The 17,901-nt window shown below is 42.7% G+C and overlaps 1 long non-coding RNA gene across 1 annotated transcript in view; it reads right to left on the bottom strand.

The window, feature by feature from the left end:
* Window positions 1–7,017, bottom strand: part of LOC141098037 (uncharacterized) — a 316,647-nt gene extending 309,630 nt beyond the window's left edge. The window contains exon 1 of the long non-coding RNA XR_012234122.1: window positions 6,564–7,017. This is a non-coding gene — a long non-coding RNA (uncharacterized lncRNA). The remainder of the gene's footprint in view (window positions 1–6,563) is intronic.
* Window positions 7,018–17,901: the final 10,884 nt, after the last annotated feature.

Raw genomic sequence — 17,901 nt, 5'->3', positions numbered from 1 at the left:
GCCTTTTTTGGCTGTAAGACAACTATCTGCAGCAGGAGCCTCCCCCCTCTGCCCTGTCTGTAGTTGGTCAAAAGATGGATAAGCCGGACCCCCGTGTTACAGAGAGAGGGGGCTTCAGCCATCAGCTCCTTCTACCAGGCTGCAGGAAATCCTCACATATCGCACATGCAGAGTAGGGAGAAGTCCAGGTGATGAATATGGATGTGCCTTGGCGCAAAATGCTTGACACCAATATGTTCAGAGAAATGTAAAGTGCTAACGCTCCTTATCACACCGTTACGGGGAATGTGGGGGTTCAGGAGACCCTCCGCACAACATGGAGGTTTATAGCATCAGCCGAGTCTGCACAAATAGCGAGGTCGGGAGCCCAGGGAGATGGCCAGCAGACCATTCCCTCTGATCCCTGCATCACTGTGGCGCACGACACGTTTGTATCCAGATAATCTCCGATGCGTCGTGATGACAAATCTGCTCCATTTCTGTTCTCCTCGGGGAGCGCGCATTGGGAACATGAGCCATCTTTCTCTGCCGGGATCTGTTCTTCCTGCGCTGCTGATACGCTTCATTATACATCAGATATCTGCATTATTTCCAGCATTGAGCTGTGATGGAAGACACTTTATATAAGCTCAGACAGGTAGACACACAAACGCCCGGCTGGGGAATCTGCTGCTATTATTCTGCTTTTTCCATACAGAATAGCGGCTGAACTCCTCCATCTCCCTGGAGGTGTTAGAATGGGAAGACTGGAGTAGGAGGCCGCTGCCGAGCTCTCATTTCTTGCATTCTGTCAGATATTTACAGTCCGAGCTATTGTCAGATGGCAAGATACAACGGAGATGGGAATAATCATGAGGCCTCGGCAAAGTGAGAGCGCGGTGCCTTCCTGCCGTTGCCAAAGAGTAACAGATTGATCCCACTTCTAATGAGCCAACTTTTTGTTAAAGTCCAAAATCAGAAAGTTACTAATACACAAATTATAGGGACAGAGCCCAGCGACTCCAAAATGTCGGCATAGAAAAGTGAGAGATCGCCACCTGTATATTCTCACCTCAGATTTCCAAGATCGATGACCTCCTATTTTGTTCTTATAATGGCAAACTGATCGACATTCCGTCAAAAATGAGTAACAAAACATTGATACATTTTAAGGGGAATCTGCTAATATTATGTAATTATGTCATTATGTAAATGAAACGTATCCTAATCTAATGAATTACAAGTTTACAAAAACTATGTACAGTAAATTGAAAAAATATTGAATAATTTCTGTTATTGCAGAAGACTTCAGAATTAGCTGTTGTCTGTCTACATGGGGAATAGCACTATTCCTGTCCATTATGTGATGTGTATCTTGCATTTATCACAAGTGTTCCCTTCTGCTGGCTTTATTGCTAATGTTCAGTTGTCTCTGAGCTAGTGAGGTAAGACTATCTGCTATTTCCAATTCACAGACATGAGTGATTCCTGTTCTACTGTCTCTATGTAGCACAGGTTCTGACAAAGTAGCAGCTTAGAGTACATTATACAGCAGTACTAAGCAGTGTAACTGTGATTCCAACTCTGTGGTGAGATAAACACTTACTAGAAAGTATCAGCATGGGGGTAATTAACATCAGTACTGAGAAGTGTAGCTGTAACTTCAGCTCTGATGTGAGATAAAACACTGACTAGGAAGCATTAAGATGGAGTTCATTAATATCAGCACTGAGAAGTGTAGCTGTAATTACAGCTCTCAGATGAGATTTTAAAAAACAACAACCTAGAAGTCCATTTCTTTCTGTCCTTTTTTCTCACACTGCTCTTCGCTCCTCCTCTTAAACTAATCCCCACCGACTCCCTCTAAAAACTTCACTAGGTGGCTGTAATCTTACCCATCAGTGAGCTGACAGTCCATCTTGCTTTGACCAAAATGGATGTTAGCAGTTCTTCAGAGTGAAAGAAACATTGCAAAGTTTGCTGAAATGACCATGACCATTTCGAATTTTGCAGATGAATAGAAGGTATGGACCTGATGGTTTTCAAAACGGTCATCATAATTATAATGAAAGTACAGTGTGATTGTGTATCTATGTATGAAATATACTGTATTACATTCTCCTCTACAGTGAAATTCTTACACCAAGATGAAAAGTCGTGGATTTCTGGAAATGAAAGGATGGAGTCACTGATCTGCAAATGATTAGAAAAATGGAAACACTTTCAAAATATCTTTAGTCTGGAGTCTGAGCTTCATGCAGAAATCCCGGAACCTCCAGCCTCCTACAGAAATCAAGCACCTCTCCCCTCGGCTGCTGTCACAGAGGTTATTAATAGTCATCTGAGGAAGGTTCTGTAAATCAGAATGCTCTGCCAACAGCGACCTCTGTAATTGCTGATGTGTGTACATATACTGTATATAATAAGATGATCTTGTAGCAGATACAGTTGTGCTCAAAAGTTTACATACCCCGGCAGAATTTTTGCTTTTTTGGCGTTTTTCAGAGAATATGAATGATAACACCAAACCTTTTTCTCCACTCATGGTTAGTGGTTGGGTGAAGCCATTTATTGTTAAACTACTGTGTTTTCTCTTTTTAAATCATAATGACAACCCAAAACATCCAAATGACCCTGATCAAAAGTTCACATAGTCGGATGCACAGAAGTTAACACAAATGGGTTTGAATGGCTATTAAAGGTAACATCCCCACCTGTGACCTGTGACAATTGTCAGGAAAATTGTTCAGCATGCAAGGAAAAACCCACAAATAACATCAGCTGAAATACTGGACTCTCTGAAAACTAGCGGTGTGGTTGTTTCAAAGATACATAATAAGGAGGCACTTGAAGAAAAATGGGCTGCATGGTTGAGTCGTCAGAAAAAAGCCATTACTGCGCAAATGCCAAAAAGTATCTCACCTACAATATGCAAAACAGCACAGAGACAAGCCTGAAAACTTCTGGAACAAGGTAATTTGGAGTGATGAGACCAAAATTGAACTTTTTGGCACAACCATAAATGTTACATTTGGAGAGAGGTCAACAAGGCCTATGATGAAAGCAACACCATTCCTAATGTAAAGCACAGAGGTGGATCACTGATGTTTTGGAGATGTGTGAGCTACAAAGGCACAGGAAACTTGGTCAAAGTTGAAGGAAAGATGAATGCAGCACATTATCAGCAAATACTGGAGGCAAATTTACAATCATCAGCCTGGAAGCTGCGCATGGGACATACTTGGACGTTCCAACATGACAATGATCCAAAACACAAGGCCAAGTCGACCTGTCATTGGCTACAGCAGAACAAAGTGAAGGTTCTGGAGTGGCCATCTCAGTCTCCTGACCGCAATATCATTGAGCCACTCTGGGGAGATCTCAAGCGTACAGTTCATGCTAGACAGCCCAGGAATTTACAGGAACTGGAGGCTTTTTGCCAAGAAGAGTGGGCAGCTTTACCATCTGAGAAAATAAAGAACCTCATCCACAAGTACCATGAAAGACTTCAAGCTGTCATTGATGTTAGAGGGGGCAATACACGGTATTAAGAAATGGGGTATGTAAACTTTTGATCAGGGTCATTTGGCTTTCTTCTGGCGACTCGACCATACAGCCAATTTTTCTTCAAGTGCCTCCTTATTGTGCATCTGGAAACAGCCACATCGCTAGTTTTCAGCTGATGTTATTTGTGGTTTCTTCTTTGCATCCCGAGCAATTTTCCTGTCATTTGTCACAAGTGGGGATGTTTCCTTTAGTAGCCATTCAAACCCATTTGTGTCAACTTCTGTGCATGTTATTAGGCCTAAATCACCAGGGTATGTAAACTTTTGATCAGGGTCATTTGGATGCTTTGGGTTGTCATTATGATTTAAAAAGAGTAAACACAGTAGTTTGACAATAAATGGCTTCACCCAACCACTAACCATGAGTGGAGAAAATTTTGGGGTTATCATTCATATTCTCTGAAAAAAGGCCAAGAAAGCAAAAATTCTGACGGGGTATGTAAACTTTTGAGCACAACTGTATATATTGTAATATACTGAACAAAACCTTCCGGCTTGTGACCTGTTGTGTTTTATCTACAGCAAAACCCGGGGACAGAATTATCATGGATTATAAGTATGACTCTGGTCACCTCGAGGGCCGGCACTATGTGATGGCAGCGATCTGAGCCTTACATCTCCCATTAGTATCAGTGCAAGGTATCTCGCAGTGCAACACAGCCTCAGACTTCATTCACCTGGTCAGTATTTTACATCAATATTTCTAGCTAAAACCAGGAGCGGGTGCTAAATACAGAAGTGGTGACGTGCTTATACTTTTCCTCTGATTTTGGCTTATAAATACTGATGTGAAATACTGACCATGTGAACATGGCCATAAGGTATGGATTCACTGCTGTGCCGGGATAACTTCTGCGGCGGCTGCATTTCGTTGGAGGTCCAGGTGTGATCACACATCGGGGCTTTTCCTAGTACAGGGCAGCAATGTTTGCTTCTCACATGTGAACAGTTGCCATACAATGTCCATAGCTTTGATCCGTTGGTTGCATTTGTGCCCTCCCCGGCATCTTCCACCCTCTAATGGCTCCATCGCCGCTCTCTTATCCCGTTATCGATCACCGTTACAGCGCTCCTCCTCGTCCCTGGAATTGCTGAGCTCCTCATAGACATCATTTATATACAACGCTTCCATGTGATGCAGAAGCAACAAGGAGACGAGGTCGCCATTATAATAAGGTGGCCGATAAATCCACAAGGGCGTTAATATCTCCAATCTGCATTCCATCTTCTCTAATTAATGCGCCATGTTTACGTTTCCCAAACAGATGCAATATAAATATTTATTCTTCCTTATTATGTTAATTGCATCTTGTTACATATCTTGTATCCACATGAAAGTGGCGCGGCCGGAGCGAACTCCACCCGAGCGAACGCTGCCGACTTAATGAGGCCGCCGGCGCGCCGCAGGTTTCGTTTGTTTGATCACAAAGTTACTGTAAATCTCTTTATATTTGATGATAATTGCAACATTTTCCTCCCACGTGTAAGTTTATTATTATGCTCCAAATTCTGTTACATTGTCAGCACGTATAGCTCAGATGATGCCGAGAACCAGGAGCGGCCGGCAATGTTTGGTAACACATGAATGGCCGCCGTCATTTCTAAAAACTCAGTCGCCTCTGATGGGAAATGCAACAACTAACAAAGTTGCCAAGTACTTTACTTACTTTCCAAGCTCAGAGATCCCTCTCCGGGGCGTCTCCCTTCTGATTTACCGTCCGCAGCCTGTTGTCAAGTGTAATCCGTCTCCAGCAGCAGAAACTGATTACAGGGAGAGTGGATGGGGTTTTGTCTCTGAGCAGTAATGGCGGCTGCTCTCTGTCCCTACCCTACTTCTTTCTTATTAGGCTATGTGCACATGGTTCGGATTCTGCTGCAGATCTGCAGCATTTCTGGCCCTGCGGGTCCGCAGCAGATTTGGGTGTGTTGTACAGTACCATTGTTTTCAATTGTAAACTGAAAAACGCTGTGCACATGCTGCTGATTTTTCCGCGGGTTACAATCCGCAGCATGTCAATTCTTTGTGCGGATTCCGCTGCGGTTTCACACCTTATCCATTATGAGGTGTGAAACCGCAGGGCAATCCGCAGGTAAACCGCAGGACTTTTGTCCTTCGGATTTACCTGCAGATTTTTCAACAAAATCCGCACAACCTAAAAACTACATCTGCACTTACCCTTAAGGTGTGTGAAAGAGGCAAGCGTTCAGCTCATGATAGGGAAGCCAGGGTAATGAATGCTGGAAAGTAAGAGAAGGTAAGTTCCTACACACATAGTGCTGGCAGAATGCTTTATAAGAGGAACAGCCCACAGAAAAAGTATGCTGCAACTAGTTACAAAGTATGAGAATGGACACCGCTCTTGAACTTCCGAGACTGTTCCCACAATGAGCTTTTGGTCAGTTTTTAATGTCCATTATGTAGAATGTTACTTACATTTTTTTCGAAAACACAAAGTGTAAAAAACTCGCCATAAACTCATCGTGGGAATGAAGCCTTAGATTTGTATATTGCACAAAAAGTAGCTTAAACAGGTGATACAAGACAATGTTTGTTTTCCTCTAGTTTTAGGTGATATCATAGGCTTACTTTAAAGGGATTTTCCACTCCAGGGCAACCTTTAAGCATTGTGGAATATACCGGCTCTTAGGATTTGGCTTTGGAGGCCGATTTTCAGCAATCGCTGACATTTGCATAGTTACGTTGACGTGCCGATTCTCTTAATAGAAAGTTTTCCCCGGAATGGAAACCTCCTTTAAGAAACATTCAGAGCTGAAATTATCACTTATTCTTCTTGTAAATCTAATTTCTTGTGTAACTGTGTAACATTTCTGCATATTTTTCCTTATTTTTCAGCTTTGGCTGCAGTCCGCAGTGTAAACTACAGGGGTCTTCTTCCCCCTCGCCATTATCACCTCCAGGGAGAGGTTTCTTCTACCTCTCTGCTGGTCGTAAAGTGAAGACCCTGGAGAAGTCACTCCCGGGGTACAGGGGTCTCCCTGACCTTTCCAGGTTTATACCTTCATGTGCTGCATGTCCTTCACTCCTGTCCCTGAGCAGCTGCTCCTCGGCGTCCTGTCCTCCCTCTCTTATTCCTCCTGGAAATGTATGAAGAAAATGGACAACTAGGTATTACCATTCTCCTTGACACTGGGTGTGTCTGATATTCTCCGCATTGATTGGATAGTATCAGCATGTTGGGATACACCCCGCCCACAAGGACAATGGTTGGGCCCAGTTGCCTATTTCTTCACACATTTCCAGGAGTAATAAGAGGGATTTTCTAAAGTTGATGTTTCATGGGTGAAGCAAGTGTTCACTAAAGCTGAGTTATGGGACTGATACTGATCACTATGCCTGAAGTCTATGACATGGCAGGGATGTGCCAGGAGGACACCATTGTGTGGTGTTATCAATGGTAATCGCTGCCTCGGCTGCCCCTACACCTGTACTTAAAAAAGGGGTTGTCCACCATTGGGGAGAATTTTTATTTCCTTTTTTTTTCTCTCTTAAATGCATATAATTGGAGAGAAAAAAAATCATTTTTGCTATTAGGTTTCATTTAAAAAAAAAAAAAGTCACCATTTGGCTTTGACATGCTTTTTGGGTCCCTGCATATTCAACTTTAATGTTTTCTGTGGTCATAAATCAGATGAGAGCCACCAAAAAAAAAGATGGAGAAAAGATCTTTAAACTATCCTATCTCACTGATGGGATCTCTGTTTACTCATTCCGCAGTCATCAATAGACATTGCATCACGGAAGTCATAAAAGGCAAACGGGGCAAATTTTTTAATGAAACCTAATTGCAAAAATGATTTTAATCCCTAAATACTGCATTTAAGTAAGTAAGTAAAATCGGACAACCTCATCACTATGAACATAGACAAAATAGGATCCTGACCTCCGCCTTCTCCAGATTTGATCCGTTTACTGTACATGTCGCAGTGTTACGTGTTAGGTTGAATGTGTCGCTCTTCCATTTTGGGGGTCTGTTTGATTTATTTGTTGATTCTTCGTCGACATTTGATGTAAAATGATTTTTTCTGGGATCGGCTCGTTCCTAAGTCACAGAATGTGAAGCTGCACAGATGGCGGCAAATGTGTCTTCTCATTGTAACATTACTCCATACATCTCGCTGTGTGCGGCTGATGGGGCAATCCAACACCTTATCTGCTGCCTCGGGGTCCTCCGCTCTCTTTCCAGTATTCCTGGCCCATTGGAAACCTCTTTATGCAACCATGACATTGTAGGGGGCATCTGGTCCTCTCCACGTCCGGGGTCCGCAGCGCGGGATTAATATACGAGTCACAGCCTGAACGATGCTGGAAACCCGTACTGATAATTTCTGGAAAGAAAGAAATTCTCTGCAAATAATAAAATAATGCTCAAAACCAGAAAAAGATACAAAAGCAGCCAGAAAACAAAGTTTACACTTAAAGAAGAGGAAATTGATTAGTAGCAAATGTAACTTCTATTCTATTCTATAACGGTTCTGTTTGTGCAAATGTAGCAACATGGTCACCTGGGGGCTGGGAAGGGGTTAAAAAAACAGTGAAAAAATCTCTCATCTGCACAATCTGAATAGCATTGTCCGCTTGTATAACTATAGCACTCGGACCGAACATACAGTGGTGTGTATGAGCCCCTAGAAAGACCCCAGACCACACCTGCGGCATATGGTAAAACCCACCGGGCGATATCCGGCTTCTTGTTGGTGTATACAGGTAACACTCCCAATATATACTGCATCTCTGAGGAAGGGCGCACATGACCAGATACAATTAGTCTAATCTTCATCCAGAAAAAATGCAGATTTTCATCCGTGTGGTGGTCCGTATTCAGCGCAGCATCAGTTTTTACATCAGCGATTATTAACATTTCCTCCATTAAAGGGAATCTGTCACCCCTTTTTTTTTTACTAGGCGCTGCCACCACTGACATCAGGGGCTTATCTACAGAATTCTGTAATGCTGTAGATATGCCCCCGATGTAACCTGAAAGATAAGAAAAATGAGTTATATTATACTCACAGGGGGGCGGTCCGGTCTTGGTCCAATGGGTGTTGCGGTCCGGCGCCTCCCATCTTCTAACGGTGACGTCCTCTTCTTTTCTGACTGTCGTGGCTCCTGCGCAGGCGCACTGCACTGCCCTGTTGAGTAAGAGAGAAGCGCACACTGGTAATGATATCGGGTAAACTTTGAAAATCAATACAGTAAATACTAGTGTGATCAAAGTGACCTCTCCCAAAAGAATGGATGGCAGACCATCCGCTGCAGAGAATTAAAAATACCGACTGGTGATGGTGAGAGAAAATCTGATATAGGCCGTATATGTAAAATGAAGAAATAATAAATAAATACATTTTAAAAAGAATATTTGTTTATTAAAAAAGCCTTTATTGAAGGATATTGGCTTAACAACATACAGTGATACATATAAAATATAATATTAGTGTGTAAGGCAATAACACCGCAAATAGATATATATAGGACCTTGGGAAAAATAGGTCCAATGAGAAACTGAGATAATAATAATCTTTTATATCACATGGTCCTGTAGCAGATAATAATAAGCCCGCATGAATGGCCAGCACAAAAGCGCATATAGTGCAAAAAAATGTATAGTTTGGTTTTATAGAAGAAAAGTGAAAAAATAAATACAACCAAGGTAAACCTATGCAGAGATGCAAAAGGAACAGTGCCAGTGAAAAATAATAAAAAATTAAAAAATGTGTGCAAAAAATTGTTTGAAAAAATGCATGAAGTTACAAAATGTGCACATGTAATCAAAAAACCCACAATAGTGGTAATGAAATAAAAAAATGTAATAAATACAAATGTGCAACAAATGCAAAAATATCTGCAAGAAATCAGTGTGTGCAAAAAAGCCTCCAAGTTTTGCAACATGTGCAAAAGACAATGGTGAAAAGTATCACCTGTGTGCAGAAGTGCTATAACATATACAAGCCAGCATGTGCAAAATGCAAAAATATCTGCAAAAAAGCAGTATGTGCACAAAAGCCTGCAAAGTTTGCAACATGTGCTAAAGACAATGGTGAAAAGTGTCACCTATGTGCTGAAGTGCTATAATACACTGGCCAGCATGTGCAAATAAATAACCACAATGGTGAAATTACCACATGCTAAAGTGCTATAGCGCCTATGCAAAAGCCAGCCACGCAAGCCACAATTGGCATTAGGCTGGAGTCACACACAACGATTAAAAAATCGGTCCGATTTTTACAGTACGAAATCACACAAAGGTTTCTTGTCTAGGGATCCGTCTGTCATCCGAATTTCCGGCGCTGAACCGATTTTATTCGCATCTAAGCATCAAATTGACATCCATGCTAATGCCTGATGCTCTTTCCTGTTGACCTGGAGAAGTCTTGCGATTTTATCGCAAGTCACACTTGTGGTCCGTTTGTAATCCGATTTTTCATCGTACCCATAGACTTGCATTGGCGAGTCCGATCCAAAAATCGGTGACAATCGCAGCATGCTGCGAATGTCTCGGTCCGAGGAAACGTTCCGAAAAAAAATCGGATGATGGGAGCAGCACCATAGAATAACATTGGGACGAATGTGTGTGATCCCGGCCTAACTCCTTTTTCTTATCTTTCAGGGTACATCAGGAGCTTATCTACAGCATTACAGAATGCTGTAGATAAGCCCCTGATGTCGGTGCCGGCAGCCGATAGTCTAAAAAAAGGGTGACAGATTCCCTTTAAAACCTGCAGTGTATCTGTGAAAAAAAAATGGATGTTCTGTATTGTATCTGTTTTTTTCTAGACTTGAATGGCCGGGTCTCTCCTGACATACGGAATAAACTAGTGCAGATTCAGTGTGTTATAAAAAGACCCCAATCGGCTTTGCTCCTTCGTATAACATCAGCCCCAGCGCTGTCCGTGGGCGACCTGTTTATTTCAAGGACAGAAACTTGTACTGAAAAAAACTCAATGTGAACGATCGCTAACAGGGAGCAGAAGCAATGTGTAACAGAGCCTGACACACGACTGCAGGATCTGAGGGCAATAAGTCACCGAGATCTGAAGATAAAGGAAACTGACTTGTTATTCTACTGTATATATCGTTTTTGCAAAAGAGTTAGGCCATGTTCACACGTTGCGTTTTTCCTGTGTGTTTTTTTTTTTATGCAATTTTTAAGTTGCATTTTACAGTACCAGGAAAAGCTGAGATTTCATTAATCTCATACACACATTGTTTTTTTTCCTGACTGAATTGGAAAACTGCAGCATGTCACTTCTTTTAGTGTTTTTTCACCCATAAAAAGGAATGAGAAAGTGCAAAAACGCAGCAAAAAAACGCAGGTATCAGGTTTTGGTGCAGAAAATTCAGGAACAACACTCACTAAACTGTCCAAGCATGAAAGATGCAGCAAAACCTCCTTTTGTAAGCAACTTCTCTACTGCCGAGAGAGCAGGAAACCTGCAAGGAAAAAGAAAACGCAGCAAAAACGTAACGTGTGCACATGGCCTTAAACATAACAGGTGTTAAGATCTGCCGGTTGTCACGGCTCGGCAGCACTGGAGCCATTGCGTCAAGCTCGGCAGCCTCCGCACGCTCCACGTCTCTATGGGTCTTCTCAGTAGATTATTTCATTTAAGACTATTTGTAAACTGAAACAGGATGAAGTCGGTCACATTGTGGGTCCCACTCAGGGACAGGACACTGTGATAAATGGTGATAGATGAGCATTATATAGAGGTCAGAGATGGACCCCTGCCATATTTGTCACTGTGACCCCATTTCCATAGTGATCAATGGTTCTGCGAGACTTGAAAGGATCAGATGAAGAAGAGGTTAAAGGATATCTGCCAGCGAGAGGCGAATGGTTTCCATAAATGACGATGTGTGGGATTTTGGCTCCTGCGGAGTGATAACTTGCATCAAACTGTGATCTGGATTCTGCCCCCTGCAAGGATCAAGCATTGGTCGCAGGGCGGCTGCCATCATTAATGCATTGCAGTGTCGGTGCTGAGCGCCCTAACATCCTCCATCTCTTCACTGCTCAGATGTAATTGTGATGGACAGATGCAAGATTTAGGGTGTGAAGAATAAGCGACGACTTTCCTCCAAATTGCTCGTCCTTTCTATACCTTGTGTTGTGTAAACCTTGGAAAACTACTTTTAAGATGATAAACTTTAAAAATAAGATGTGGTGTCTTAGCTCGCAGACGCCGAGCATGAATACTTATACACAATGCCGTTAATTGTTTGCAAGCTGATAATACAGGTGCTTCTCACTAAATTCGAATATCATCAAAAAGTGAATTTATTTCAGTTCTTCAATACAAAAAATGAATCTCATCTCTATATATAAAAATGAATGTGTGTGTGTGTCACTAACCAATCACAAAGCATCTTTCATTTCACCAGAGCTGTTCAAAAGAAGCTGAGCTGTGATTGGCTGCTATGAGCAACAGTTTTCCTTGCAAACAATCACTAAGCAACTCTCATTTCACCAGAGCTGGTTGAAGAAAGCTGAGCTCTGATTGGTTGCTATGACCAACAGTTTTCCCACTTGACAACACCTCAGCAGAGATTGACATGGTGGGAGAAATCTAACATCCCTGGGAACATAAGCTCCCAGCCATTGTCTGCCCCCCTGAAAGGAGCAGAGAGCACATGACAGAAATGAATCCCCCCCTCTCGTGCCTATATACACATCACACATCCTCCATCCCGTAGGCACATCTTCCCTCTTAAAGGGATCATTGGTATGGAAGTCAGAGCAAATCAATCCAGCACTTTGGTTTTGATCCCAGGCCTCTCTTAAAGGGATCCCAGGTATGGAAGTTAGGACCGTTCCTCTCAGCTCTGTGGTTCTGACCCCAGGGTCTCTTAAAGAGGGTCATTGGTATGGAATTTAGGGCAAATCCACTCTGCGCTTTGGTACTGACCCCAGACACTCGTTAAAGGGATCTTCGGTATGAAAGTCATGGCAAATCCATCCAGCGCTTTAATTCTGACCCCAGGCCTCAGGGCAATTGCCTTCAAATGCTCTGTTACTGACCCCAGGCTCTCTTAAAGGGATCTCCTGTATGGAAGTTAGGGCAAGTCCCTCGGCTTCTGATTCTGACCCCAGGATTCTATTAAAGTGATCATTGATATGCAAGTCAGGGCAAATACACTCAGCGCTCTGGTTCTGATCCCAGGCTCTCTTAAAGGGATCCCCGGTATAGAAGTTATGGCAAATCCACTCAGCGCTCTGGTTTTGACCCAAGTCCCCTCTTAAAGGGATCCTCGGTACGGAAGTGAGGGAAAATCCACTCTGCGCTTTGGTACTAACCCCAGGCCTCTCTTAAAGGGATCTCCGGTATGCAAGTTAGGGTAAATCCCTCAGGGCTCTGATTCTCACCCCAGGCTTCTATTAAAGGGATCATTGGTATGGAAGTCAGGGCAAATCCACTCAGCACTTTGGTTATGACCCCAGGCCTCTCTTAAAGGGATCCCCAGTATGGAAATTAGGACCGATCCACTTAGCGCTCTGGTTCTGACTCCAGGCTGACGGGATGATGTGGGATATTAGTGGTAGTTGTCCGGTGGCTCTAGATAATGGGATGATGTAGGATATTAGGAATAGTAGTCCAGTGGCTCTGGCTGACGGGATGATGTGGGATATTATGGGTAGTAGTCCGGTAGCTCTGGCTGATGGGATGATGGGGGATATTAGTGGTAGTAGTCCGGTGGCTCTGGCTGACGGGATGATGTGGGATATTATGTTGAATGTGGCTATGTGGAGTGGGCGGGGCTCTACACTCAGCTTTATATATATATATATAGATATAATCATTATAATTTGTTATAACTATAGTTAGTTACTATGCCCGGGCTCTTCAGCTAGTCTATTATATAGAGTCATTACAGAGTGATCTATTTCAAGTGTTTATTTCTGTTGATGATTATGGCTTACAACCAACGAAAACCCCAAAGTCATTATCTCAATAAATTAGAATACTTTATAACACCAGCTTGAAAAATGATTTTAAAATCTGAAATGTTGACCTACTGAAATGTATGTTCAGTAAATGCACTCAATACATGGTCGGGGCTCCTTCTGCATCAATTACTGCATCAATGCGGTGTGGCATGGAGGCGATCAGCCTGTGCACTGTTGAGGTGTTATGGAAGCCCAGGTTGCTTTGATAGCAGCCTTCAGTTCGTCTACATTGTTGGGTCTGGTGACTCTCATCTTCCTCTTGACAGTACCCCATAGATTCTCTATGGGGTTAAGGTCATGCGAGTTTGTTGGCCAATCAAGCCCAGTGATACTGTTGTTTTTACACCAGGCATTGGTACTTTTGGTAGTGTGGAGAAGTGCCAAGTCCTGCTGGAGAATGAAATTTCCATCGGCGAAAAGCTTGTCGGCAGAGGGAAGCATGAAGTGCTCTAAAGTTTCCTGGAAGACGGCTGCACTGACTTTGGTCTTGATAAGACACAGTGGAGCTACACCAGCAGATGATATGGCTCTCCAAACCATCACTGATTGTGGAAACTTCACACTAGATCTCAATCAGCTTGGATTGTGTCCTCTCCACTCTTCCTCCAGACTCTGGGACCTTGATTTCCAAATGAAATGCAAAATTTACTTTCATCTGAAAACAACACCTTGGACCACTGAGCAACAGTCCAGTTCTTTTTCTCCTTGGCCCAGGTAAGACGCTTCTGGTGTTGTCTATTGGTCATGAGTGGCTTGACACAAGGAATGCGACACTTGTAGCCCATGTCCTGGATACGTCTGTGTGCGGTGGCTCTTGAAGCAATGACTCCAGCAGTAGTCCACTCCTTGTGACTTTCACCCAAATTTTTGAATGGCCTTTTCTTAACAATCCTTTCAAGGCTGCAGTTATCCTGGTTGCTTGTGCACCTTTTTCTACCACACTTCTTCCTTCCACTCAACTTCCCATTAATATGCTTGGATACAGCACTCTGTGAACAGCCAGCATCTTTAGCAATGACCTTTTGTTTCTTAGGCCTCTTTCACACTTCAGTTATTTGCATCAGTTAAAATCCGCCAAAAAGGCAGACAAGCGGATCCGTTCTCAACTGATGTGAACGGATGGCACAGGATCCGTTTTTAGACGGATCCTGAAAATGAGGAAATTTAAAGGAACCGCTGGCCGGGAAGGAGAGAGAGAGAGAGAATTTTTTTTTTGTCCGGCACCCAGACAGAATTTGGGGTTAATTCAATGTCTGTAGGATCCACCGGCCAAAAAAAGTTGCAAGCTCCGTTTGGAAATCTTTGAGGATGTTGACGGACACTAACATTGTGGCGGATCCTCAAAAAAACGGATGCAACGGACGGCAATCAGTCAGGATCCGCCAATAATGAAAGTCAATGGGGAAAAAAACGGATTCGCAAAGAAAAATGGCGGATCCGTTTTTTTTCAAAATTGGCGGATCTTGACTGATTGTCAAAAACGGAAGTGTGAAAGAGGCCTTACCCTCCTTGTGGAGTGTGTCATTGACTGCCTTCTGGACATCTGTCAAGTCGGCAATCTTCCCCATGATTGTGGAGCTACTGAAACAGACTAAGGGACCTTTTTAAAATGCTTAGGAAGCCTTTGCAGGTGTTTTTTGTTAATTATTCTAGTTTACTGAGATAATGACTTTTGGGTTTTCATTGGCTGTAAGCCATAATCATCAACATCAACAGAAATAAACACGTGAAATAGATCATTCTGTTTGTAATGACTCTATATAATGGATTAATGGACGGGGCACCGCATTCAGAAGCTTTACATATTATTACACAGTCCTCCTCCTATTGTGGAATGGTTCTTTTGCCCTGTGGGGACGCTGCAGGAGAATTAAACACTTCCTGATACATTCTGTCATAGATTAAAGCTTATTTATCTCAGTAATGGGATCCCAGTAATATTTTTATGAAACTTTACTACTGACAAAAAAATAATCAATTTGAGAAATTGTCAAACTGTGGGATTTCAGCAAAGTTTCTCTTTAAACCAAGACTATAATGTTGTAATTTTTCTTCAGTTTAGAAAACCTATTTTCTATACTTTTCTTCTTTTTAGAAAAGGCCGGGGACACACTTGCGAGTGCAATGCGAGAAACTTGCACGAGTCTCTCGCCTCGAAACCCGGCTCTGCTGCCGGCAGTTCAGACCGGAGCGTTCAGCTGCATAGAAATATATGCAGCCTCACACTCCGTTCCCGAGTGCCGGCTTCAGTGCCAGGTATTGAGACGAGAGACTCGCGAGAGTTTCTCGCATTGCACTCGCAAGTGTGACCCCGGCCTTAGAGTGCATTTCCCCATTCAGAACCTCTCCATGTCAAATGTATTACTCAGTCCTCCCACTGTGTAATGCTCCTTTTCCTCTGTTGGAGCGCTGTAGGAGAATTTGAGCATAGATTAAATTATAGATTTTCGGTTGATTAATAGTTTCTCTGTAATTATATGTTAAAAGAGCTGGTGCCCCATTCATAAGCTCCCCATGTATTACATATTCCTCCCATTGTGTAATGCTTCATTTTCCCTTTGGGAGCGCTGTAGGAGAATTGAACACATTCTGATTGAGTATTAATTCAAAACTATGAAACTTCAGCAGTTTCCTTCAAAGGATACATTGATGTTCTACATGACGACAGTTTAGAAAAAAAACATTTCCAGATAGCCTTTCTGGTTTATTTGTGGGTTTACCACTCAGGAGTCAGGACCTTCCTATGCATTACACAGTCCTCCCTCTGTTTAATGCTTCATTTCCCCTCTGGGGGCGCTGTAAGAGAATGACACCCCTGGTAATAGATTCTCCATCACCGATCACTGCTGATTGCTGGATGTCGCAGAAATGAAATATCCAGTGCTCAGTATATATTCATGGATGTTATAATAAAATAAGGCTGAAGTAGCATAAATCCCCTTTTAATTGCCCCTTTAAATCCACATAAATCTCATGACATGTCATTGATGGTATATACCTACCATATACCTACCACATACCATCTGATTTCGTGGGTAGTAGCCTCATTGTTTCCAGGGATCTTGTGAGATGAGAACAACGATCCCCAAAAATAATAGAAACCAGAAGACTTTGGACCAGTAACGATGAATATATTGTTTTCCTACCCTGCGATCACAGAGATGGCGAAGACATTGTGCACGCTGAGGGTTATACTGCCTATTGACTCACATTACCGTTTTCTCCATGAAGAACGTCATTTGCTTGCACTTTCCTCTTGCAGGAAATCAGCATTCTGCCGCCCATTGATTAAATGATTGCTCAGTGATTACAAAAGAGCGTTCAGAATCAGAGCAGTAAATATTTATGAGCATCAGGTCATCGCTGGTACTTCATAAAGACAATTCGGGTTTGGGGAAAAAATGAAAAAAATCCCATTTCTCTATCTATTGTACGGAACAGCTGCAGGCTTATGCAGGAGTGACTGTGCTGAGCCAATGGGTTGTGTGAGTTGTTAGTTTAGTACCTTACTATCTGAATTCTCTGGTTTCTATGCCTTCCAGTACCTTCTATACTAGTCATGATGCAGATCATAGAAAATGTGGGCAAAATTAACTGTTTTTCTTAGGACACAAAACAACTGAGCAGCAATGATCCTGCTGAAAGCTGAACTCTGCAGCAAGTTATTACACCAGACGCCGATACAGCACAGATAACTGAATGATACAAAGGATCCTCCAGAGGTTCTGACGCCCTGTACACTAGTAGGAAGCTCAGGATGTATATTTTGTACATGCAGCAGAGCAGGAAAGTGGCCAAAGCTCAGAGCTTACAGGGGTTCTCCGGAAAACAGTGGCGTAACTAGAGTCTGATGGGCGCTGGTGCAAAATATGTACCTGGGTCCTCTCCGCGTGTTGACCACATGTATGGGCCCTTGTAGCTTTCCAAATCCTATTAAGACATACTGTACATGCTCACCACTCTTCATTATTTGCTAATGTCCTCCATACTGGCTTATATGTCCCCCATCTTGGCATATATGTTCCCCATCCTGGCATATTTGTCTCCCATCCTGGCATATATGTCTCCCATCCTGCATTATATACCCCCCATCCTGACATATACTGTATGTCTCCCATCTTGGCATATTTGTCCCCCAGGATACACTGCTGCCGTCAGGAGACAGTGCCTCACTTTTTTTCCAGGACCAGGCCAGAGACTTCACGCGTCACTTGCGACACCACCGTGGGAATTCAAGTCTCCACCATCCTGGAACATCAGACTGATAAGATAAGTTTACCTGTTATATGAACATTTACTCTTATCCTGTTATTATATTAAGCTTTAACTCCATATCTCTTATCTTCTCCCTGCATGGAGTATCCCCTGTAATAAACCCGTTAACTCTTGCT

The sequence above is a fragment of the Dendrobates tinctorius genome, unplaced genomic scaffold, assembly GCF_039654945.1.
Source record: "Dendrobates tinctorius isolate UK_male_01 unplaced genomic scaffold, ASM3965494v1 ptg000086l, whole genome shotgun sequence".
Classification (NCBI taxonomy): domain Eukaryota; kingdom Metazoa; phylum Chordata; class Amphibia; order Anura; family Dendrobatidae; genus Dendrobates; species Dendrobates tinctorius.
This window is presented reverse-complemented; position numbering and strand designations above follow the sequence as displayed.